Genomic DNA, 24848 nt, shown 5'->3' with positions numbered 1-24848 from the left:
ACACAGTTCCTGACTGTGATCAGGGGCCGGATTAAGATGGCTGGGGACCATTTTTAATGTCCCTGTATTGTAAAAAAAAAAAAAACACTGAGCACTGATGACCCTGAGCAGCATTGAGAATTGTTTACAAACACCAAGTGAGTGTAACTAGAGTACCTGACTCATGATGTGAAACCAAAAGATAAAACAGAAGAGGGTGAGAACTGAGAAGCAACCAGACCATACAGAATTGAGCAGGCCGAGACAGGACCTGATGCACATTATAGCTTAATTCTGGGTTACTTTCCACACAAATAATAAGTTGCCCTAACAAAATGTAAGTCAGTCTGCATCAGTCTAAACCAGTGGTTCTCAACCTTTTTTGAACAAACGCCCCCTTGATAAGAACCCCAACGCCAAAGTCCACCAACGCCCCCTTGGTATTGAAAAATAAAAAAGACTAATGCCCCCCCATGGGTAGTAAGCCCCACCCTCACTCAGTTGTATCCTTCTAACGCCCCCCCCAGGGTCTCCCCAACTCCCCCTGGGGGGATGTAGCGCCCCCCTTGAGAAAGACTGGTCTAAACCAAAGAAAGTGGGTTGGGGAAGTACGATTACTGGCTGGAAAATGCATTGGCTATGGTAGGGGGCATAGCCTGAGGACAAAATAAGCCCTCATTTTTATGCCCATGACTCATAGCCTATCACATTACAGTGACTAAAATACACAACAAAAGCCATTAATTTGGTCTTAAAAGGCAGTCGTGAAGGATTTTTTATTCAAGTATAAATGTATTTATTTAGGGATTTTTGGTTCAAGCTGCAATTCAGCGTTTCTGCCAGCAGATGTCATTATAGAGTTTGAAACATCAATTTTTCAATACAATTTCCATGAAAGCTTTATGCTTCAAAAAAAGCTTAATTTTCATGATAGACATGTCTGTGTTGTAGGTCACCAGTAGCATTGTAATAATAGAAAGGTCTGTGCTATGGATCTTCAGTAGTATTATAAGAATAGACTGTTTTGTAGGTCTTCAGACGTTGAATGTTTCCTGCTGCATCTGGCATCCTGTAGGTCTTCAGAGTCCGAGTGTTTCCTGCTGCACCTGGCAACCAAGCAGAGCATTCCCAGCCTGCAAACACTTAGGCACACAACTCACTGCAACACAGGACACACACACACACACACACACACACACACACACACACACACACACACACACACACACACACACACACACACACACACACACACACACACATCAGTACACACACACACGCAAATACACACATACACCCACACATACACACATCAGTACAAGGACACACACGTCAGTAGAGGGCCATACACACACACACATACACACACACATTAGCACACAAACATTACACACACACACACACACACACACACACACACGAGCACATATTATCACAGCAGCATACAAGCACAAGAAAATTCTGTGCGTACAGATGCGCGCGCACACACACACACACACACACACACACAAACACACACACACACATACGAGCATGCTTCAGCACTGGGACACACACACACACACACACACACACACACACACACACACACACACACACACACACACACACACACACACACACACACACACACACACACACACCTCTCTGGCCCTGTATCCAGGATGTTGCCTTCATGGCCACCAGTATCCATTCATTCCGGCCTGGAAGCTGGAACCCATAGAGCCATATCAGAGCTACAACTGTAGCCCACACAGCCTTGTCCACCTGAACACACACACACACACACACACACACACACACACACACACACACACACGCACACGCACACGCACACACAAAGTCAGAATGTTACACAGGTCTAATTGTGTCTAATTATGTCTTACTGTGTCTAATTACTTATACAGGTAGAGTAGGTGTGCGTGTGTGTGTTTGTGTGTGTGTGTGTGTGTGTNTGTGTGTGTGTGTGTGNGTACGTGTGTGTGTGTGTGTGAACATACATATATGGATGCAATGTACTGTAGTGACCAAGCTGAAAGTATTGCTGTACATACTGTTAGAGCAATGCACATTTCCTTCATGCATTTCCTTTGCATGCACAGTAGCGCTAACTTAAGACTGATTCTACAATTCGACTGCGCTTTTAACTCATTGGCTGCCTTGGCCGTCGAATGACGTCATTTCAAATAGTGACGCCCCCTACCTTCGACGTCGTTCGCCGACAATTGCGTTTTTTTACAGCCAGGCCTCGAGGACGGTCTGACCTATCTTCTGTATAAATTTCAAGCCTCTAGGCATTTTCTAACTGTTCCTGTAGGTGGCAGAAGTGTCCTTAGGAACAGTCAAGGCATGGCTTAATTCAGACCAGGAGGAAATGTCAAGACAAAAACACCCCTTTTTTACTATTATAATCTCAAAAGTAGCATAGCAAAATCATTTTTGAAAGTAATGCACCTGTGACAGTAGTCTACTTTCTTGTCCTCTGATTTTAACACAGGTAGGCTACTGATTTTAGTGTCAGAGCCTGACCAAAAAAAACCCCTTCCTCTCATGACCAAAATACAACCCCCAGTTGCTATCTAGCTAGAAGGCATTGCAGCTAGCTTGCCCAAAATACACCATGAGATGATCTGTGTGGCAACCTTTCATTTTGGATAATGTGATCAGCCTACACAGCATCAGGATGATGCTTACAAAATATCATCTAACAGGAGAATGCACAGGACTAGTGGTGATGTTGGGAATGCTTGGCTATAAATTTTGCTACGCTAGCTAGCTAGCTAGCACGAAATCGCTAACAACTTACAACTAAGCCTAAATACAGGAGCCTTGGTAAGTCAACTATTTTTACTCATTCTAGTTATTTTTTATGGATCTGTATAGTATGATCAGCTTACTGTATCATCAAAAAGACAGGGGGGTTGCAGATTCTTGGAAAGAGTAGCCTTTGTGTCTGGTCAGATACAGTCAGCTCACATGAGAAAGCATTGCACTTAGCCTCAGACCAGCTAGCCTTCACCACTCCAATCGGCTTGTGAAATGTTGGATATGTGATCAGTACTTTATCAAAGGAAAATTCATTGAACAATATATGACAAGATCACTATAGCAGAACCATGATTACAGTAATCATCAATCTGCAAATTGTCCGCTCTGCCAAAGAAGCTGCAGTAAGCTACGCTAAGCGGAGCTGCCTGCCTACCTGCCTCCCTCCCCCACAAGACACAGCACGGTACTATTTCTGGAGGAAATAAACCAGCTGTTATTCGTTCTCCAACGAGGGTACAGAGCGCACAATCAGAGGGGAAGGGAGAGGGAGGGAGTTCCCGGAGTTAGGGGCACCTGCTGTCATGATCCATTTAATTTCAACAGATGGTTATGAAAGAACGGAAAGGGGTAGAGAGACACCGTTTTTTTCTGCTGACAGATGAGCGTCTAATCTGTGTTTTGATAGGTATGGCGTTGACATAGACACAGAACTCAATTTTCTGTGAGCCTCCAAAAAACGCCCAAAATGCTGAAAAATCTCTGGCACTCCGAGGTACTCTTTTATGAAAATGGCTGGCAGCCAATGAGTTAAGTCCATGGATTTTATTTGCCAATTCCACTAACTATTGCATCCAATGATGTTTTGGACATTAGCACACATTTATCTTTCATATAATACAGAAAGTGAAGACATGGCATTATTTCCCTCAGCAAGAATGAATATTTAATACTGGTTTTGGGCGTTTTCATGCTGTCCTGTTTTCCAAATGTCAGATTCAGTCTTCATATTAGCATGTAAAGAAACTTGTTTTGCCCAAGACGATTGCAAATGTTGATTCACAGTAATCACCACAATATGACAAAACTGTCAGAAAGATCACTGTGCTTTCAATTATACATGAAATTTGCCATTTTGTGTGTGTCCACGAAAACTGTGTTAACTGTGTCACGGTCTGAAACCTCCTCCATAAATCAGTAATGGTTTGGTCTTAGGCCATACGAATAACATCACGTGATGTCATAACCTCTTTGGCAGGATATGGGAAGACTTTTTGGTAAGTTTTGAGCTCCATCCTTCCATAATTTAATCCATTCTTTTTCATGTTCTCATAGCGGGAAAATTGCCTGTCAACTGTGTTATCAACATATTCATAAGAATCTGAATTAGAAATCACATGTAGAAAAACACAGATAAAGCATACAAATACATGAATTGATTAAGGTGTTGTGGTGGAACTTCTGAGGAACTTCTGAGTTAGCACAACACCATAAAAATGGCTGAAATGTCAAGCCGTGTTACCGTCAATGGTGTTACGCATCAGCTATGACAGTTGAGGAGGAGTATGTTTTTGCCAATTTATCTCCATATTGATAGACAAACAAACAAAATAATTTGTGTTCTAGGGAGATGGGTTTGTCTGCTCTGTTTTTTCTCCTAAAAAAGTGCCGACTTGTTCCCCTGCACTGTTGACCGTAACACAGTTGAGTAACACGATTGACTGTTTTGAAAGTGTTTTTGTGCTATTGATCCCTTATGTGTTGGAAAAATCCTATGAACAGACACTAGGGATTATCTCTGGAGAAGGAAGTCTTGTGTAAGGAGGGTGACTAAATTCAAATCAGACATTACAGGGATTTATAATGAAAAATGTGTCAGTCTGTATCACAGTGAATCATAAAATCCTACTTATGAAGCTCAACAATCACATTTTCTATATCAGTTGCACATAATGACAACATTATTCTTAAGGGACATAAGCACTTTCAAACGTACGTTGATTCGACTCTGTAGTATTTTTATATGTTTGAAATGACATAGTATTTGTCCATAACACTGTTGACAAAATAATCAAGCAAATGCTCGCTTTGATTAGAGTACAAACCCCAACTCCGATGAAGTTGGGACGTTTGGTAAACAGTGAATAAAATCAAAATGCTATCATTTTCAAAACATTCAATCTATTCATTAGATGGAGAATAGTGAAAAGACAACATATTAAGTGTTAAAACCGAGAAAAAATATTGTTTTGGGGGACATATGTACTCATTTCTAATTTGATAAATCCAACACGTCTCAAAAGAGTTGGGACGGGGACAATAAATGGCAGCAAATGTCGAGGAAGACTAAAAACAAAACAAAAGACAACACTTAACAGTTAAATACATTAACCGATGAGATGATTTTATATAAAAAACAGTGTTAATTCCTATCTTGGACATGATTTCACCAGCTTAAATGGTGGGTGTATTCCTTGTCATGTTTTGCAATGTTTTCCTTTCTGTAGTGCTTACAGTGTGACAGGTCTTGACCAAAAACCCACCATTTTATCACCTGCTGGTCCTTATGATGGAGCCAAACTCTTAAAACATAGTAGAGAATGCAATTTGACCTTACTATGTGGCAGTAATCGAAGATCTCCCTTCAAAATATAATGCATGAGTGGCTTTTCATGCTGTTTAAAACCCATTTATACCATTCAGCACTGTATTTAACTCTACAGATGAGTGAGAACATCTTAACCAATGCACTACTGCATCCGCATGCCATCATGGAGGCTGACTTTTGAAGCTAGCACTAACACAAGTTGGATGGTCCATTTTCACTGTAGCACAGGATGTGCAATGCTCTATTATTGTCAAAAAGAATGGACTTCTACAACTTCTGCTGACTTCTGTAAGGAAAGGACAGTTTCCCATGTCTTCTGGGTCTATTTCAAGTGAGCTCAGGTGCTTAGGAGAATGTTAAACCCCTGTATCATTTTCATGCATTAAGCATTCTTAATATGGTCAATTTTCAATAGCTCTAGCACTCCAGGAATTAGAGTGAGACTACAGCCAATATATATTTCATGATGTCATGGACCTATACAATGATTTTATTAACAAAAATATGTCTTATATACACTCAATCGTGGTAAATCAAAGGGAATTCAAAAATGTATGTAATAACTATGGTAATTATTCCCTTTGCACCTTTAATTCTGAGTGACTCAGCCTCTCTGTGATGATCTTATACCTGGACACCTATATTGTCCGTCAGTACAATTCATTTTGAAATGTTCTTCTTTGTTGTTTTATCTTATTTGGATGTTTACTAAATTTCACTGATCCCCGTCCCAACTCTTTTGAGACGTGTTGGATTTATCAAATTAGAAATGAGTACATATGTCCCCCAAAACAATATTTTTTCTCGGTTTTAACACTTAATATGTTGTCTTTTCACTGTTCTCCATCTAATGAATAGATTGAATGTTTTGAAAATGATAGCATTTTGATTTTCTTCACTGTTTACCAAACGTCCCAACTTCATCGGAGTTGGGGTTTGTATTTATCAAATGATTTAAGATTAAGCTTGGCAATTTGTTTGTTTGGAAACTTAAATATATACACTATGTAAACATCTAGGTCATTTAGTTGAAAAAAAATACTGATAATTGACATTTTGTTTTTGCCAAAAGCGCAGTCGAATCGTAAAATCACTCTTAAGCGAATGTTGTTCTTCATATGATGAAATTGTATGGTGGGCTGTTTGTTACCCCTTGAGGCATTTTCTTGGCCAACTCTGAGTCTGTCTTCCCCAGCACTTGAGCAAAGCAGGAGTCCATGTCCCAGGACCCAGAGGCCTACTGCAGGGAGACCAGCTGGAGGAGAGGGTCTGGATGGGGATCTGGGGATAACACCACAGGAGCATTGGCTTTCATTTAACAACACAAAAGAAGAGATACAAGATCAAAGAGACCATAAATAAAAAGTAAATACATTACATTACATTACATTACAGTTGTCTGGGAAATCAGGGGTCTGGATGGGACTCTGGTTAAAAAATTGTATACTTTATATGCACTTATTTAGCATGTACTTACAGTATTAATCTTAACAAAAGTGTGAATTTAATTTGTTATTTTGGAACAACTATTAGTGTAATAAAGTACACGTAGCCTCTTACTCCAGATGGGGTCGCCGGCGGGCCTACTCACTATTTGCTGAAAATACTCAGTTACATCATAACAACATTGCTATGACATTACTGAGAAGTAACAGATAAAGACATAGCCATTACAATTTTGGTGACTGTAAGGTTATAACATAGAAAATGTACAGAATAATAAGTGCATATGCCACGAAGGGGTAGGGATATTCTTTACCTCCAACAAGGGGGTTATGAGATCGTCCGAGGTTGTTGAGTGTTCGTTCATTCGCTACTGCAACTTCTGCTGCCACAAGGGGCCATGTGTGAACTGAACTCAATGGTTCATAATCTGTATGGGTAGGGAATATTAAGTACCGGTAGCTTGATTAATTTGTGCTGAAATATGCTCTCTGTTATATAGGCTATATATCAAACAGGCTACAAACAAACTGTATTGGTTCCCCTGAAGCATAATTCATAACTCCTACACTTGTCATGCAACAACTAATGACGACAGGAAAAACATCACGCCTAGAACTAGTAGGGTTGACCACACCATGGGGAAAAGATGAGGGCCACTTCATTCCCGCTGGGGATTTAGGGGTCGCCCCCCATAAAATGTTGTATTTCATTTCATTAGACAGTCTGATGAAGGCGGATGCAACAACATCAAAACATGTCAGGTGAAGAATAAAACTTGTACATGTCTGAAAGTAAAGAAACACTTGATTCAACAAGATGATGAAATGTAATGCATGTAAAAAGTTAATGTTTGGATAAATACATACCAGCAAATTCCGCTTCGCGTGTAGAGGCTCCATACGTGTAGACCTCTGGCTCTATCACCACAGGAGTATTGGTGGAAAGAAATAAGATCAGATAAGATATGAGATATGGCCAGAAATAAATGTTAGGTAGAGTGTCAGTGTAGCGAAGGGGAGTAGAGTTGCCCAGCCGGAACTCGAACCCGGACCTTCTGGGGTAAAACACTGGAGCTCTGACCGCTACACCAAAGAGCCAGGCTCATTGGTGTGACTGTCAGAACACACCCACACATCTGATGGTCACTCCATCAGACTCAGTAAAGCTCTCTACTGCCTTATCTGATCAGATATGAGCACAAATAAAAGTTGAATACTTACAGTAAAGTAAATTAGTGTCAGGATAGTTGTCAAAACTATATGTGTACCAGCTCTCTCAAATATGAGCACAAAAGTCAAAGACTCATAGCAAAAGGGAGGTTGTCAAAACTACATGTCTAAAGAAGAGGAAAAATCCGCACTGGTGATGGCTTGTGAGCTGAAAGACGCCTGCTTGTGGACATGGTGGTAAAGGTAATTGATCAAAATAAATAATGAGACTCAGCTCGTGAGTGTGGATTTCTTTTCCTCCTTACGTTTGTGGCTTTTTCGCGCACCCAAAGTTATATATTTTACTCCAGAAGTGGAGCTTGCCCTCTGATACACTTGAAAACTATTGTACATGTCTACCATACCAGCAGCACTCCCCTGCCTCCTCAGGTGAAATATGAGCACAAACGTTAAATACTCATAGAAAAATTAAATTAGTTTCATGGCGGAGGTTGTCAAAACTACATGTCTGCAATACCAGCAGCACCAGGCTTGGACTGACCATCTGGCATAGCGGGCATTTCCCGGTGGGCCCCACACCCTCTTTGGCCCCTATTTTCAATAATGTGAAAAATATATCAAAATATAGGCACACCGGTGAGTCAGTTCTGCACTAATTATGAGGGGTCCCTTTAAACCAAAAGTGCCCGGGCCATGTTTCACCCCCAGTCCATACCAGCAGCACTCCCCCATCTTCTCAGCCAGGGTAAAGGTTTCATGAGGACACCGGCCTTGCTGTCCTTCTTCTTGGTTGCACTGAGCGCTGTTCAGGTAAGATAAGATATGTAATAAGATAAACTGGTAACACTATAACAATTTCTGTTTATAAAGCATTAATAACACTTAGTAAATAATGAACAAATAATGAACAAAACATTAAGAAATGTTTTTCAAATTACTGGGAAATGTTCTATATTCATCAAACATTTACACAAATTGTTTGTAAATCAATAAACATAGGCTACTCTGTTAAAATGTTTGTAAAATCTTGAACATATTATTTTGTAGACATTTAATATAAAGCATTAATAAAATTTAGATCATAATAAAAACGTTAGTGTTTGGTTCATCATTAGGTTATTATGTACTCAGTCTTTATTAGCAGACATTATTATAAAGTGTTACTCATTAGTGTTACTCATTATTGTCTGTTTGCACAGAATTTTTTCTTGCACGACTCTTCTCCACAATCCACATACAGTGCCCTCCATAATTATTGGCACCCCTGGTTGAGATGTGTTTTTTAGCTTCCAATTATTTTATTTTTTTTCTAAATAATATGGGACCTTAATTGAAAAAAAGAGAAAAATCCAACCTTCAATACAAGTGCATTTATTCAGTGGGGAAAAAATCCCACATAAAGAAATAATTATTTGACATCAAATAATGTGTGTCACAATTATTAGCACCCCTGGTGTTAATATTTTGTACAACCCCCTTTTGCCAACAAAACAGCACCTAATGTTTCACAAGATGGGAAAAGACAGAAAGAGGGATCTTCAGCCATTCCTCTTTGCAGAATCTCTCTAAATCATCCAGAGACCTGGGTCCTCTCCTCTGTACTCTCCTCTTCAGCTCACCCCACAGGTTCTCAATGGGGTTGAGGTCAGGGGACTGAGATGGCCATGGGAGGAGCTTGATTTTGTGTCTGGTGAACCATTTCTGTGTAGATTTGGCCATATGTTTAGGGTCATTGTCTTGCTGAAAGACCCAGTGACGACCCAGCTTCAGCTTTCGGGCAGAGGGCAACAGATTTTGATTTAAAATGTCCTGGTATTTCGAAGCATTCATGATGCCATGCACCCTAACAAGGTTCCCAGGGCCTTTGGAAGCGAAACAGCCCCACAGCATCACTGACCCACCCCCATACTTCACAGTGGGTATGAGGTTCTTTTCAGCATGCGCATCTTTCGTGGTACGCCAGACCAACTTAGAGTGTTTGTTGCCAAAAAGCTCAATCTTGGTCTCATCTGACCAAAGCACACGGTCCCAGTTGAAGCCCCAATACCGCTTGGCGAACTCCAGACGCTTGCGTTTATGATTGTGAGTGAGGAAAGGTTTTCTCCGTGCATGCCTCCCAAACAGCTTGTTGGCGTGTAGACAGTGCCTGATGGTTGATTTGGAGACTTTGTGACCCCAGGATGCTACCATTTATTGTAATTCTGTAACAGTGAGCTTTGGAGATCTTTTGATTTCTCTTACCATCCTCCTCACTGTGCGTGGTGGCAAAATAAACTTGGGTCCTCGTCCAGGCTTGTTTACCACTGTTCCAGTTGTTTTGAACTTCTTAATTATTCCTCTCACAGTGGATATGGGCAGCTGCAGTTGAGTGGCAATCTTCTTGTAGCCTCTGCCTGACCTGTGAAGGTCGACGCACATCTGCCTCACTTGTATGCTGTGTTCCTTTGTCTTTCCCATGTTTAAGAGTGGATAAGAGAAATGGCCTCGGTGTCACGTCATATTTATACCCCAGGGAAACAGGAAGTGATGAATTACTAATTAAATGTTCCTACATACTCTGGTAAACTTTGTAAACTACTGTAGAAATGACAGAAATGCTTCAATTATATTTATTTCCTGGGAATTGTTAAGGGTGCCAATAATTGTGGAACAGGTGATTTAATGAAAAATAATTATTTTTTAGTCAGGGATTTTTTTATTTTCTTACAATTCATTTGAGTTGAAGGCTACATTTTCCTACAATTTTCAGTGTGACAGTATTCTTCTGCAATAAACACTGAATTTATTTTAAGGCTTTTAACACATCTCAACCAGGGGTGCCAATAATTATGGAGGGCACTGTATATGCCTAAATGCACATTAAAAACATAAAACACACATGGCCTATAGAGTTTGATCATCTAGGTCCATAAGCTGTTAGGACAGCATAATACAATACAATAAATTAATTAAGTTAATAAAAATCTTCCAGAGTGGTATTAAAAAAGGAGTATGCTATCCATGTAGATGGGTGTGGGCTACTTTTCTCCCTTTTGGTTAAGCAGTGCTATAGAATGGGGGAGAACAGAGGCAGATATAAAAGGTAAAACTCAACACATTGTATTCAGGACGACTTGATATTTACTTTTCTTTTGCTCGGTAGTCACTGTGGCTGGTGTGTTTGTTCTGAGACACTTTTTTGTCAGGTTTTTTTAAACTCTACCGGCATGCGTATAAGAAGTAGGCCTATTAGTAGTAGTAAATGTAGTAGTAGTAGTAGTAGTAGTAGTGGTAGTAGTAGTATTAGTAGTAGTGGTAGTAGTAGTAGTAGTGGTAGTGCTTTATTGCCACTATACACTATACAGTATATCACGAAAGTGAATACACCCCTCACAGTTTTGCTGATTTTTGAGTATATCTTTTCATAGGACAGCATTACAGAAATGTAACTTTGACACAATGATTAGTGACCTTTTAACAACATATTTAACCGCTTACATTTTTTGTTCACTCAGAAAAAAAACTAAATACAGCCATTGATGTTTGAACATGTACTCACAAAAGTGAGTAAACTTACACCCCAGATTAAAATCCGGTACAGAAGGGGCTGTGTTGGCTCGAATCGTCTCGAAATGAATCGAAATGAAAAGGGATGACAAGGGAGGTCATCAGTGTGCGTTTCAACCTTTCTTTGCATTGAACTTTTAAATTTTGAGTCTGCATCTGGCTTAAATAGATTGGTGTGAGATTTGAATGCAATCCTATGGAGAATATCATGATCTGCTTCACTAGTCAGTGCATATTGACATGCATGTTTCTTTTAGGTGTAATTCATATTGCCAATGTTGACAGCATTCATGCATCCCCAAACCATGTCTGTCCCACTACCATGCTTGGCTATTGAGAGGATACACCTTTTTTGTAAAACTCACTTGTTTACCACCACACATGCTTGACACCATCTAAAGCAAATTTGTTTATCTTGGTCTCAAGAGAGATGAACAGACCAAGGATATGGATCACTGGAACCATGTTGTGTGATCTGAAGAGACCAAGATAAACAAATTTGCTTAGATGGTGTCAAGCATGTGTGGTGGTAAACAAGGGGGAAAGCCATTATGTCATCAGATTTAAGATCAGATTGGAATAAAATGCTTATGTCAATGGCTGGCCGCCATTTTAAAAGCAGAGATTTTTAACATTTTTACTAATCTTTCAAGATCCACAGAAAAAAGGCTCTTTGTCTCTGTGAACACAAATGCTATGGAAAATTGCACTGAACTGTCTACTTTCACCTGAAAAAAGAAGTTTCTGTCTACCTTTTTCCATTCTTTAGTTATGTGCAGTAGAACATGGGACGACACCACAAAAACACATTGATTTTTGACCCCAAAATACTGCACTTCTCACTGCCCATATTTTTGTTTTAAGGACATACAGCTCCAGGCCACTTTATTAGAATAGCATGAAAAAGTTGATTTATTTCCATAATTCCATCAATAATGTTAAACTGTCATGGATTGTAGATGCATGGCCCAGTTGTTTAACTATTCCAATCATTCAAGTTTTTCTTTTTACATAAATTGGCCTTCCAGCTCAAAAAACCCATGAAGGGAAATTCGCATCATTAGAATATTGTAATAAAATCACAATTTTCTTCATCAAAATTCGTTTTACATCAGTGCACATCAAATCAGTTGAAATGTACTTCCTACATACAGTAACATGCTAATGATCAATACTTGGTTAGGACTCTCTCTTAATAACGGCCATGATGCGTTTAACATTGAAGTCAATGGCAGAAACAGTGCATGGGAGTAATGGAAGGCCAGATATCCTTGATGCTTTGCTGTCAGCTGTTCTTGTTTGTTGACCTGGTGTCCCACACTTCACTCTTCAATATACCCATAGATACCCATGCTACGTTTTGGTGTTAACTCACCAGTTTAATTCTAACTCACCAGAAATAAAACCCCATTCATTTTCAATGGGGTTTCATTTCTGGTGATTTAGAATTAAACCGGTGAGTTAGCGACAAAACGTGGCATGGAAATCTACGGGTATATTGAAGAGTGAAGTGTGGGACACCAGGTCAGCTATACAAAAACAGCTGACGGCAAAGCATCAAGGATATCTGGCCTTCCATTACTCCCATGCACTGTTTCTGCCATTGACTTCAATGTTAAACGCATCATGGCCATTATTATTAATAATATTAAGACAGAGAGAGTCCTAACCAAGTATTGAGCATTGCATGTTGTGTAGAAAGTACCACATTTCAACTGATTTGATGTGCACTGATGTGAAACAAATTTTGATGAAGAAAATTGTGATTTTATTACAATATTCTAATGATGCGAATTCCCCAATTCATGGGTTTTTTGAGCTGGAAGACCAAAATATGTAAAAACAAACAATTTAATGATTGGAATAGTTAACAAAAACCTGGCCCATGAATCTATAATCCATGACAGTTTAACATTATTGATGGAATTATGGAAATAAATATACTTTTTCATGCTATTCTAATAAAGTGGCCTGGAGCTGTAATGTCTTTGATAGTGTTCATGTTCATATACAACATTTTCAGGGGGTTTGAAGGGTGCTTAATGCCTTTAATTCCAATAGTACATCAAAATGAAGGAATCCAATATGGCCGCCGTCACCAGACTGCAGGGTACATGTCTTTGATTTAACAAGGTAAACTCTTAAGTACATTATGTACAGTAGCTAATGGTTTTCATACATGGAGAATTCATTTCCATACTCAGATTTCAGATAGATATCAATGGAAACTAGAAATGCATTCTCACAGAAAATGCTGGAAGCGGGCTTGCCTTTTTGGGGCAGAGATGAAACAAAGTACTATTGAGAAAACAAAGCTAAAAGAAATCTTGGAAAAACTCCATCCACCCAGTCAGAAGTTATGGGCCAAACAATTCAGCCATCTTGGATTCAGCCATCTTGAAAGTGTTGTAGCTCTGCGTTTTGGGGATATAATAAATGACATACATGGTATTTTAAGTTGGCTAAGGAACACTGCATATGATATAATTTTGAAAATCAACATGGCTTCAAGCGGGATTCGAACTCACAACCTCCATATCTGTAATCCAGCCTCTTTGCCATTGACATTAAATGACATACAATACATGATATTTGAAGTTGGCTAAGGAACACAGCATATGATATCATTATGAAAATCAACATGGCTTCGACTGGGGTTCGAACCCCCAACCTCCATATCCCTAATTCAGCACATTTGCCATTCATACTAAATGACAACATGGCATTTTAAGTTGGCCAAGGAACACTGCATATGATATAATTTTGAAAATCAACATGGCTTCGACTGGGATTCGAACCCCCAACCTCCATATCTGTAATTCAGCACATTTGCCATGCATACTAAATGACATACATGGCATTTTAAGTTGGCCAAGGAACACTGCATATGATATAATTTTGAAAATCAACATGGCTTCGACTGGGGTTCGAACCCCCAACCTCCATATCCCTAATTCAGCACATTTGCCATTCATACTAAATGACATACATGGCATTTTAAGTTGGCCAAGGAACGCTGCATATGATATAATTTTGAAAATCAACATGGCTTCGACTGGGGTTCGAACCCCCAACCTCCATATCTGTAATCCAGCACATTTGTCATTGATAATAAATGACATACATGGTATTTTAACTTGGCTAAGGAACACTGCATATGATATAATTTTGAAAATCAACATGGCATGGGTGGGGTTCGAACCCTCAACCTCCATATCTCTAATCCATCAGCATGCATTCCCATTAAGCCAAGCAGCTACCTGTTATGCACAGTCCAGCAAGACTATATTACATTGCATTGCAGAGCTGAACAATAGACTTCTAGAATGGTTGCTCGCACCTGCTCGTTAAGAATAGAATCTTGAGACAGTGACAGTTGAAATGGAACCCTTCATTGACTGCACCTGTTCTGAATGACAGTTAGTATTGTGCTGTTAACAGGGGAGAGAATGAGAATGAGTTTTTTGTCTTTACAACATCGTTGTAAAAAACTAAAAGGAGTTGGCACGTGTCCTTTTCACAGATCGGAGTCATGCTTGTGATCTCTCTAACAGTCTTTGAATGAAGTTTATAGCTTAAATGGCAAATATTAGCAAGCAATTCTGTGAGCCGACCTCCCGCCCAGAAGACACCCCCGTGGGAAACACGCCGACTCCTGCAACACTTAAAGAATTCACTCTGCTCTCTGAAGAAGACGTTTCCAAACTCATCACAAGAAGCCGTCCCACTACCTGCTTACTGGACCCAGTGCCCACGAACCTTCTTCAAGACATTGCCCAAACAGTGGTCCCAGCAATCACATCCATCATGAACTCCTCACTCTCCTCCGGCACTGTCCCCTCCGCCTTCAAACAAGCAAGGGTGACACCACTACTGAAGAAGCCTACACTGAACCCTGCTCATGTCGAAAACTACAGACCTGTCTCACTGCTTCCCTTCCTATCCAAGACGCTAGAAAGGGCAGTTGCAAAGCAGGTCACCAACTTCCTAAACCAGAACGGATTACTGGACCCAAAACAATCTGGTTTCAGAAGCGGACATTCAACTGAAACTGCGTTACTCTCAGTGACTGAAGCTCTAAGGACTGCAAGAACGGAAGGACTATCCTCGGTCCTCATCCTACTAGACCTGTCTGCAGCCTTTGACACAGTCAACCACAAGATCCTCCTGAGGATACTCACAGCCATGGGAATCACAGGCGTTGTCCACTCATGGTTCAACTCCTACCTCTCTGGACGCACCTTCAGTGTGTCATGGCAAGGGAAACTGTCTACGACTCACACCCTCTCCACAGGCGTACCCCAAGGATCAGTGCTGGGACCCCTTCTGTTTGCAATATACACCTCCTCCCTGGGACGTGTCATTCAAACACATGGGTTCTCCTACCACTGCTATGCTGATGACACCCAGATGTACCTGTCGTTCCGTCCAGATGACACCACGGTTTCGGAACGCATCTCTGCCTGCCTCACCGATTTGTCAAGATGGATGAAGGACCACCACCTACAGCTGAACCTGGCCAAGACAGAGCTCCTGGTGATCCCAGCTAAAGAGTCGCTCAGTCACAACATCAACCTCAAGATAGGCTCCACCATCGTGACCCCAAACAAAGTCGCCAAAAACCTTGGCGTCATGATTGATGATGAGCTGTCATGCTCCAAATACATCGACTCAGTCACCCGGACCTGTCGATTCCAGATGTCCAACGTACGGAATATCAGACCTGTGCTGACACAATATTCTACACAACGACTGGTGCAGGCCACTGTCCTGTCCCGCGTTGACTACTGCAACTCGCTCATGACAGGCCTACCTGCTTGTGCGCTAAAACCTCTGCAGATGATCCAGAATGCGGCGGCACGGTTGATATTCAATCAACCCAAAAGGACCCATGTTACTCCTCTATTTATTGAGTTGCACTGGTTACCGATTGCCGCCCGGATCAAGCACAAGGCATTGACCCTTGCCTACAAAACCATCACAGGAACGGCCCCAGCGTATCTGAAGGACCTACTAACGCCCTATGTTACCGGAAGAGAACTGCGCTCATCCAGCACAAGCCGTCTGGCTCTGCCATCCAGTCGCTCTAGGTACTCCCAGTCAAGATTGTTCTCCGTTGTGGTACCCAAGTGGTGGAACGGTCTCCCAGAGGCAGCAAGACTAAGCACATCTCTTGCAGCCTTCAAGAAACAACTGAAGACCTTCCTCTTTCGAGAGAATCTACTAGACTAATGCTTGAACTGGCCTTGCCCCAGGGCAGACTCCTGACATGATGTTTAGTTTAGTTAGTTTGTGTGTGTGTGTACTCGTTATTTACTCTTTATTTAAAAAAAAACCCAAAAAACTAACCCCTCTGCAACTGCACTTATTGTTCTGTATATCTCCTGTGCACATTGTATTTGCTTGTGATGTTGGCTTGAATATGTCCTCTTTTGAAAGTCGCTTTGGTTATAAAGCGTCTGCCAAATGCAATATAATGTAATGTAATGTAAATGGTTCAGGCACAAATGGACCTCCGTGTGGGACATGCGCTGATCTCTTGAAAAATGCATTTTTGGAAAGACTGGGATTCCCCATAGAACCAGGCCTGTTTTTTTTTTTTTACAAACCTGCCATTTAAAAAGTATTGGGAGTTGGGAGATGAAACTTTGACAATTTGGAGACATCCCATAGAGCTCGCTAACAACGCGTCAACTAAACTTCTAGGTGAAAGTGTTGATGTTTTATGACCGAAAAAGCCTCCTACACTCTAATCTCTAGAGTGGCGGAACCTTGGTTCATGAAGGTTCCACCATTGTTTTCAATGGGGACCCAAGCTTTCACAAAATCGCCAAAAACGGGAAAACGACAAGAGACACGAAAAAGCCTATTAGTATACGCGATCTCCAAGCCGAGCCGGTCGTTTTAGTGTTTGAACGGTGTCTCTATCTCGAAAGGCCTAGGAGGAGATCCATTTTCTATTTTTACTGCTGCCCTGCACAAGAGAACCAATAATAAAAGAAACAGGACTTAGAGATTACTAATAATCGGGCCTTGCTCTGCTCAGTGTAGACTGAATTCATGTTTGCCACAGGAGATTTTCTTTTCCATAAATTGACCATTTGTATTTAAATCTTTCCCTATTTCAATTACACTTTTAATGCATTATACCATGAAAAATGTTTCCACCTCAAACCACCCCACAATGTTTCCACACCTCTTCGCCCATAAAAAATAAATGCACACAAGAGTCTGAATGTCCCTAAATCAAATATTTTCTAATATTATCCTTTGTACAATGGGAATTACTTCATGCTTTCCGGTTTAATTGCTGTGCTCAGATCACTGTATATCTAGGCCTATAAAGGGGATCAAGAGGCAGACTGATGTGAATAATATATAGAATAGAATAGAATAGAATAGAATAGAATAGAATAGAATAGAATAGAGTGAACAGATGAGGGAGTGGCATTGTGTGTGTGTGTGTGTGTGTGTGTGTGTGTGTGTGTGTGTGTGTGTGTGTGTGTGTGTGTGTGTGTGTGTGTGTGTGTGTGTGTGTGTGTGTGTGTGTGTGTGTGTGTGTGTGAATAGATACACAAAGGACATACTCAGGCTGGTATTGCACATCAGTCATCCAGTTATTGCATAGATTGTCTTGCTTAATGTACATATTTCAGCTGAGATGGCCACTCTGTGACAATTATAACCATTAATTACAAGGCTGGCCTTTGATCTGTAGTACGGCAAGAATTAAACTCAACACCGGAGGATGGAAGGAGATCAGGGGAACAAGAGATTGTAATGAACAGTCAGACAGTCCATGTGTGTGAAATGTGGTTTTAGTCTTTGGTCCTTACTTTGATGATACATCTGTAGTGCCAATGATACATCTGTAGAGACCCAAGAACTCAGAACCAGGATAATGTCCAAGACAATGTTTTAGCTCTGTTGAGACAGTGGGAGGTTCAGAGAGGGCTAGGTCTATTCTCGCTATAGGTGTGCCTCCTGAAGGCAGCAATGATCTCTTTGGTTTTCTTTTCATTCAGAGCTAGAGAAATTTGTCTCTGTCTCTGTACACCAGGCTGAAACCTTCAGTCCCTTTTGCTGGCCATACTGCAGTCTTGGATGGATAGACTTTAGATGGGGGGCTCAGCATGCAGCCATGTGGGGATCCAGCCCTGCTGAACAGGGGAGCAGGAGGAAAAGAGAGTCTGTCTGTTATCTTCTGTTGGTAGAATTGTGCAAGTATAGACTTTAAATTGGCCTAGTTAAAATATACTGGAATGTACATCTGCAGTGTATCAATAACGGTGCTCAGCTGGAGAGAGAGAGCCAAGGGCAGGCAGAAGAGCAAGTGGTAGTTTTAAGGTGCCTAGGCACAGAAATGGGCACCTCCCTGTCTTTCTCACAGCACATGAACACAATATTCAAAAATGGACTGCTAATTAACCCATTTTGTCCTAAGCCCTTTTTGGGAAAGGGTGCCCTCTTCCTATTAAATCCGCAATAGCTCAGCCTCCGAAGCACATACAAACATGAAATGAGTTACATTTAAAAGCCAATACCCTCCCCTTGCATTGTAATGTGTTCATTCAGCTGTAACATACCCACATAGTTAATAAAACAGCTAAAATCTCAAGATCCTGAAAAACCTGTATATGTGTCTCCAGGACACAATGGGTTAAGTTATACGAGGAGGAGGTATCAAAAATCTGAATGTCCTTGCTGACTTGGAATGTCCTTTTTTGAATATTGTGTTCATGTGCTGTGAGAAAGACAGGAGGGTGCCATTTTTATTAGCCTTTATTAACCATCCTACCAGGGCTTGAGACTGGCACCTGCCAACCAGCCAAATGCTGGTAAAACTTGGCTGTGGCTAGTAACAATTACAGTGCCACTAGTCAATTTGGCAGGTAGCTTATTCAATGGTGACATATCAGAATAGCATATACTGCATTTTACGCCTTGTGTATCAATTGTTTGTATTTAAGTTCACAGAAAAAGCTCAGTTACTCAATTTCTATTTGTTTGATGTATTTCCATGTAGAAAGCTATGCATTAATCTGATTGCTTTAACACCTCATCTTCTGAGGTTAGATGAACAGCGTCATGATAAAAATAATTTCACATTTGTGGCTAGTAGCATAGCTGTTTGGCTAGTGACTCAGGAAAACCACTAGCCACATAGCAGGCAAGCAAAAATGTTAGTGTCAAGCCCTTCATCCTACGTACTTCCGCCAAGAGACTTGACTCCACACTACTTCTGATACCAGTTTTCTGTGGAGCAATGTTGCCGGTAGGATTTGGCCGGTGTTCTGAAAAACGGTCCTACGTTGTAATTTTATCCTATGGTAGGATAAAATCAGACATGTCTGTTAAACGGTCCTACATCGTCAAAGATAGACGTCAGACATGTTTGTTCAACTATCCTGATTTTTCCGACCATTTCCTTCCCGCTTCCTGCCACTTCTTGCAGATGCAGTGTTGGATGAGGCAAGCACAAGTTGTGATGTCTTTGTGTGCCTTGAGAATACATGGGTTCTAAATTTTGTTTATAACCTGACTGCGAACCTAGCCGCGCACAACTCAGCCTCTGATTGTTGGAAACCGCTGTCTGTCAAAAAAATTAGCTCACGTGGTTGGCTGCCAGTGTCTTGCCCCTCTTCATAACATTGTGTTGATAAACAATGAGAACCCATGTATAAGTGGCAGATACAGGAGTAGTGGGACTAAAGCCCTGTCCAATACCGCATCCCACTTCGGTGACTGGCAGGAGGATAGGAAGGGGTATGTGGGCCTGACTCAATATAGAGATTTGATAATGTGGGGCATTTTATGTAACCATGTGACATCTGAATTAGATAGGACTGATCATTGCAAAAGTGCCATGCAGTGCATGATATTGTGTGTCCTGCCAAATCACTGGAGAGGAGGAGGTTGATAGGCCTAATGGTTGGGAATGAGTTAAAATTCCTCACAATAACATAAACTGTTTTGATCCACGTTTCACCTTTCCACCATTCAAAGATATAATGTAAGCGCCGCAATAAAATCGGCAAACAATGAATTCCTAATGCACAAAATGTAGATGTGCATATTATATTTAGGCACATTCAGACTTATGTGTGTAAATTTGTCTCATAATGGAAGAGGTGGATTGAGGTGGACATATTGCATCATGTTATAAGACGCATTAAAGGGACACTGTGCAGGAAATGGTCAAAAAGGGTACTGCAACTATGCTGCTCATTGAAACTGGGCTGCCAATTGCCAAATTTGATCTTTACATGAAAGTTTTCTAAGTAATAAACAAATATTTTCTAGTATGGTCCAAGTACAGTCATTTTTGCGGCTAAAAATGTCAATTTCTGGAAATTCAAAATGGCGGACATGGAGAAGATCCTCCTTTCCATGTATGAAAAGTTCAATTTTCTCTGTCATAACGAATACATACAATTTGATGGTGGTGGTAAATATTCTTGAAAAAGGTAACATTTGGGAATGGGCAGCATAAATTCTATAAATAAACAACTAAAAATCTCACACAGTGTCCCTTTAAAATAAAAGTGGAAGTAGAGGAAACATTTTCATTCAAATGAACAGCTTATTGACATGAAAGTCAACTGTCACTTGTAAACATGAATTCATTCCATTGTTGGGGGGATGGCACCCGCCGCCCCCTACCACTCGAGCCCTGGATATACGTACAGTCCCTGCAAGTCAATTGTAGCAGGTGAGGCTTCACTCAGAGTTTCTCGATTCATTTTGAGTGTGCTAGTCCACATAAAACACTTCAAATGAAATAGAAAGGAGCACACTTTGCATTGAACTGTTTTTTTGTTGTTGTTGTTGTTGTTAAAAAAAAGCATGGATGCAAGGTGCACCCTTTCTGTTTGATTCATAGTCCATGGAGCAATGTGGGGTTAGGTGCCTTGCTCAAGGGCACTTCAGCCATGGATGGGGGGGTAGGGAGGATGGGTATGGGTGGGCTTTGAACTTGCAACCCTCTGATCTTAAGTCCACCTCCCTAACTAGGGTAAACCACTATGCCACGGCTGCCCACAAAGTATCAACTCTTCATCCAACAGGGTCTAAAATACTGTGTTCGGGTTAGTTTGCATAAGTACTTACGAGTACGGGAATATGTGCATGGTGGTGAATTTTGGGCCCTCCTCCCACAGGAGCCCAAAGCTGTATAAGTGTTCAAAGTGTTAAGTCCTGAAAACATACACGAAAGACCTACAATGCAAGCATAACGCAAAATTAAATCCAATCAATTTAATCAATATAATCAATATCACAATCAATATATTTAAATCAAATTTATGTGAACTTGATGGAATTATTTAATTCTGCATTATTAGTTCGGAAATAAAAACATAATGTAAACATAGCCATTGGCAGGTTATTGGGCACTAAATTACTTTGGCTCAAAAAGACAAGATGACAGCCTAATAATTAGCTCATCACGGTACACTTTCACAGGCCAAGTGGGTCCTACAGGGGTTAGACAAAATAATGGAAACACCTGTCATTTTAGAGTGCGAAGTTCCATGGCTCAAGTGGACCAGCCTGTTGGCCAATCTTCATTAATTGCAAATTGGACCAGTAAAGTGAGGTGTGAAGGTTCAATTAGCAGGGTAAAGGTTTTGAGGAACAGTTTTGCTGAACATTTTGCAATGCACACAACATTATGGAGTTCAAAAGGAGAATTTCTTGGTGTGCGTGTAGGCTCACTGTTGCATATTTGACCAAGACAGCAAGTCTTTGTGATATATCAGAGCCACGGTATCCAAGGGAATGTCTGCATGCCACCAAGAAGGATGAACCACATCCAACAGGATTAACTGTGGACGCAAGAGGAAGCTGTTTTCTTACCCTGCTAATTGAACCTTCACACTTCACTTCACTGGTGCAATGTGCAACAATAATGAAGATTGACCAACAGGCTGGTCTATTTGAGCCATGAAACTTCCCACACTAAAATGACAGGTGTTTCCATTATTTTGTCTATAACCCCTGTACTATTTGGTACGATTCTATAGGGCAGTGAGCCATGCACAGCCTGCCCAGACCAGTGCCCTTGCGTGCTATGGTGTAAGTGTCTTGGCCTGCAAACATAAAACAGTTCGACAGGCTAGTGTGCATTGAAAGCATTCGATAAACACAAAAAAGACAAAACATGAAGACAGTCATAGGTGAGGACCTACTCAGTCCTGGTGTTGGTACTGTTCTACGGAGCAGTGGGCCCTGCACCGCCTGCCCAGTGGCCTTGTGGACGGCGATGAAGGCTGTATGTGAACAGCTGACGCCAGACTGCAGGCTCAGCTGCAGCAGCCGCTCTCTGACAGGTGCATTCTGGGAGCCTGATGACCCCACATCCCTCTCCTCCATCTCCAGGAAGCGGATCAGGGCCCGAGCCCCCAGCTTATGGAGAGTCTCTCTACAGTGAAGAAGAAGAACAGCCCCCCTTCAATTTCCGCTATATTCCGCTATAATTTGCCCTTATAGTAGCCTGCCTCCAGGGACGCTGCTAAGGTTTTGGAGGCCCTCTAAGCATAACTGGTCAGGAGGCCCCCCTCATAATTAGCCTAAATAATAATAATAATAATAATAATAATAACAATAATAATGATGACCTAACTAATAAAAAATACGCTTTCTAATGTAATTCAGTAGCCTATTTTTCCACGTTTGTTAGTCAATCTCAATTTAAGAGGCCAATTTTGGGGTCAAAGTGGTCAGTGCCCCTAGTAAAGGCTGGTGCTCTAAGCACTCTGTGTACTCTGTTTCTGTCTAGCTGCGGCTCTGCATGCCTCTTTTAGTAACCTGGTCTGATTTACATTTTAATAAATAAAAGCCGAACTCTAGACACCTGTGTCACAACTAGTGTAAAGGCCATTTCCTACCAAACTTTTCTGGCCTTGTGAGGCAGAGTGTGAGGTTGCTTTGACGCGCATTCCATAATAAGCACGCACGGAGAGTGAAATAAAATGAGATGGTCTTGATATTTATTTTCAACAGTCCGGTTGACTTTCCATTAATTCAGTAAATAAAAAAAAACAAAGGCTATAAACTTAGAGTAGGCCTACACGCTATGCGTTCTAAAACTGTTTCCTCTCCACGCTCTGTCTGCCAGGCACCTGTGAGTATCCTAATTAACTAATCTGTGAGTCGCGCCACCAATGCGCGTCGGAGGGAGGGGTTCACAGTACCAAACTCACATCACAGGTGCGTTGGAAAGACAGAGGGTGATTAGGTCCAGGTAAGTATACATAAAAGCAGAGGTAAGTATGTGACACAAGTAGATAAACATAAAAATGTAAGAATATAACACAAACAGGTAGCAGGTAAGTATTTAACCAACTGAAAAGTCTATCATTTATAGTTTTCAATAAAACCTAAAGCAAATGGATAGAAATCAGGAATATGGCTCCAACAACTAGCGTCCTTTTATCTACGGCAAATATGGCTTTTTTTCTTTTTGTATTCACAGTCAAAGCCATTCTAACGTCAGTTGAAATTGGGGCCAAAAGGCAGGGAACTGCCAGATTGATTGAAATGGGGGTAAAAATTAAACAGATTCATTTTCTGAAGATGAGCTCACTTGTGTCAATTGAAGTCAGCAATAGTGAACATACTCAAGAAAATGTGTATCATTATTATGAGGGAAAACAGTAAAACTCTTATGTGCAGTGACCATTAACTTAATTTAAGGAAGAACAGCACATCTTTGCAACACTGGGTGAATGTTTAAGGGAGGTGAAATGCTGAAAGAACACTAATTTCATACTGAATATTTGACTTTGTTGAAATTTGAAAATTTGCATTTGAATTGTGTTTGTAACTTAACCTGAAGAAGGTTGGATGACTGAAACATAATAAAGTTAGCTGGTGGAAAGGACAGTGTGCGGTATCTTTTTTACACTTGAATGACAATCTCACTGGAATAATATCCTACACACATCACACCTATCCTGTCTACAGCAGTGTGCAAAAGCGTCTTTCTGAACAGTTCTGTTGTTCTTTACAATTTCAGTATTTTTAAGGCTCATTCAGATACAATAGTGCAAGCTTGGAGGTGTGAATGGGGGCATTTCACAACAGTTTTGTCATCCGATCCTACCGTGGCGCTGTAGGGCACTCGTCTGCTATTTGGCTGACCAGGGTTAATTTCCAGCCCAGGTCCTTTGCCAACCCTTCCCCAAAGACAGAGATGCAATGGGTCTTTCTCAAAACCTAGGCCAGTGTCCTTCCAAGTGTATCAGCCTAATTAGTCACGGCCAGTGATTGGATACTCTTTATTATACAGTAGTTAGNTCCGGTCGAATTATTTNACAAATTGTGATTGGACA

General features: G+C 40.9%; 1 pseudogene; it reads right to left on the bottom strand.

Moving 5' to 3' along the window:
* Nucleotides 1-850: 850 nt before the first annotated feature.
* The window catches only part of LOC134462780 (von Willebrand factor A domain-containing protein 5A-like), a 73760-nt pseudogene continuing 49762 nt past the window's right edge, over nt 851-24848 (bottom strand).

This window comes from Engraulis encrasicolus, chromosome 14 (genome assembly GCF_034702125.1).
Source record: "Engraulis encrasicolus isolate BLACKSEA-1 chromosome 14, IST_EnEncr_1.0, whole genome shotgun sequence".
Taxonomy (NCBI): Eukaryota; Metazoa; Chordata; class Actinopteri; order Clupeiformes; family Engraulidae; genus Engraulis; species Engraulis encrasicolus.
Note: the sequence above shows the minus strand (reverse complement) of the source record. Positions and strands in the feature narration are given on the sequence as shown.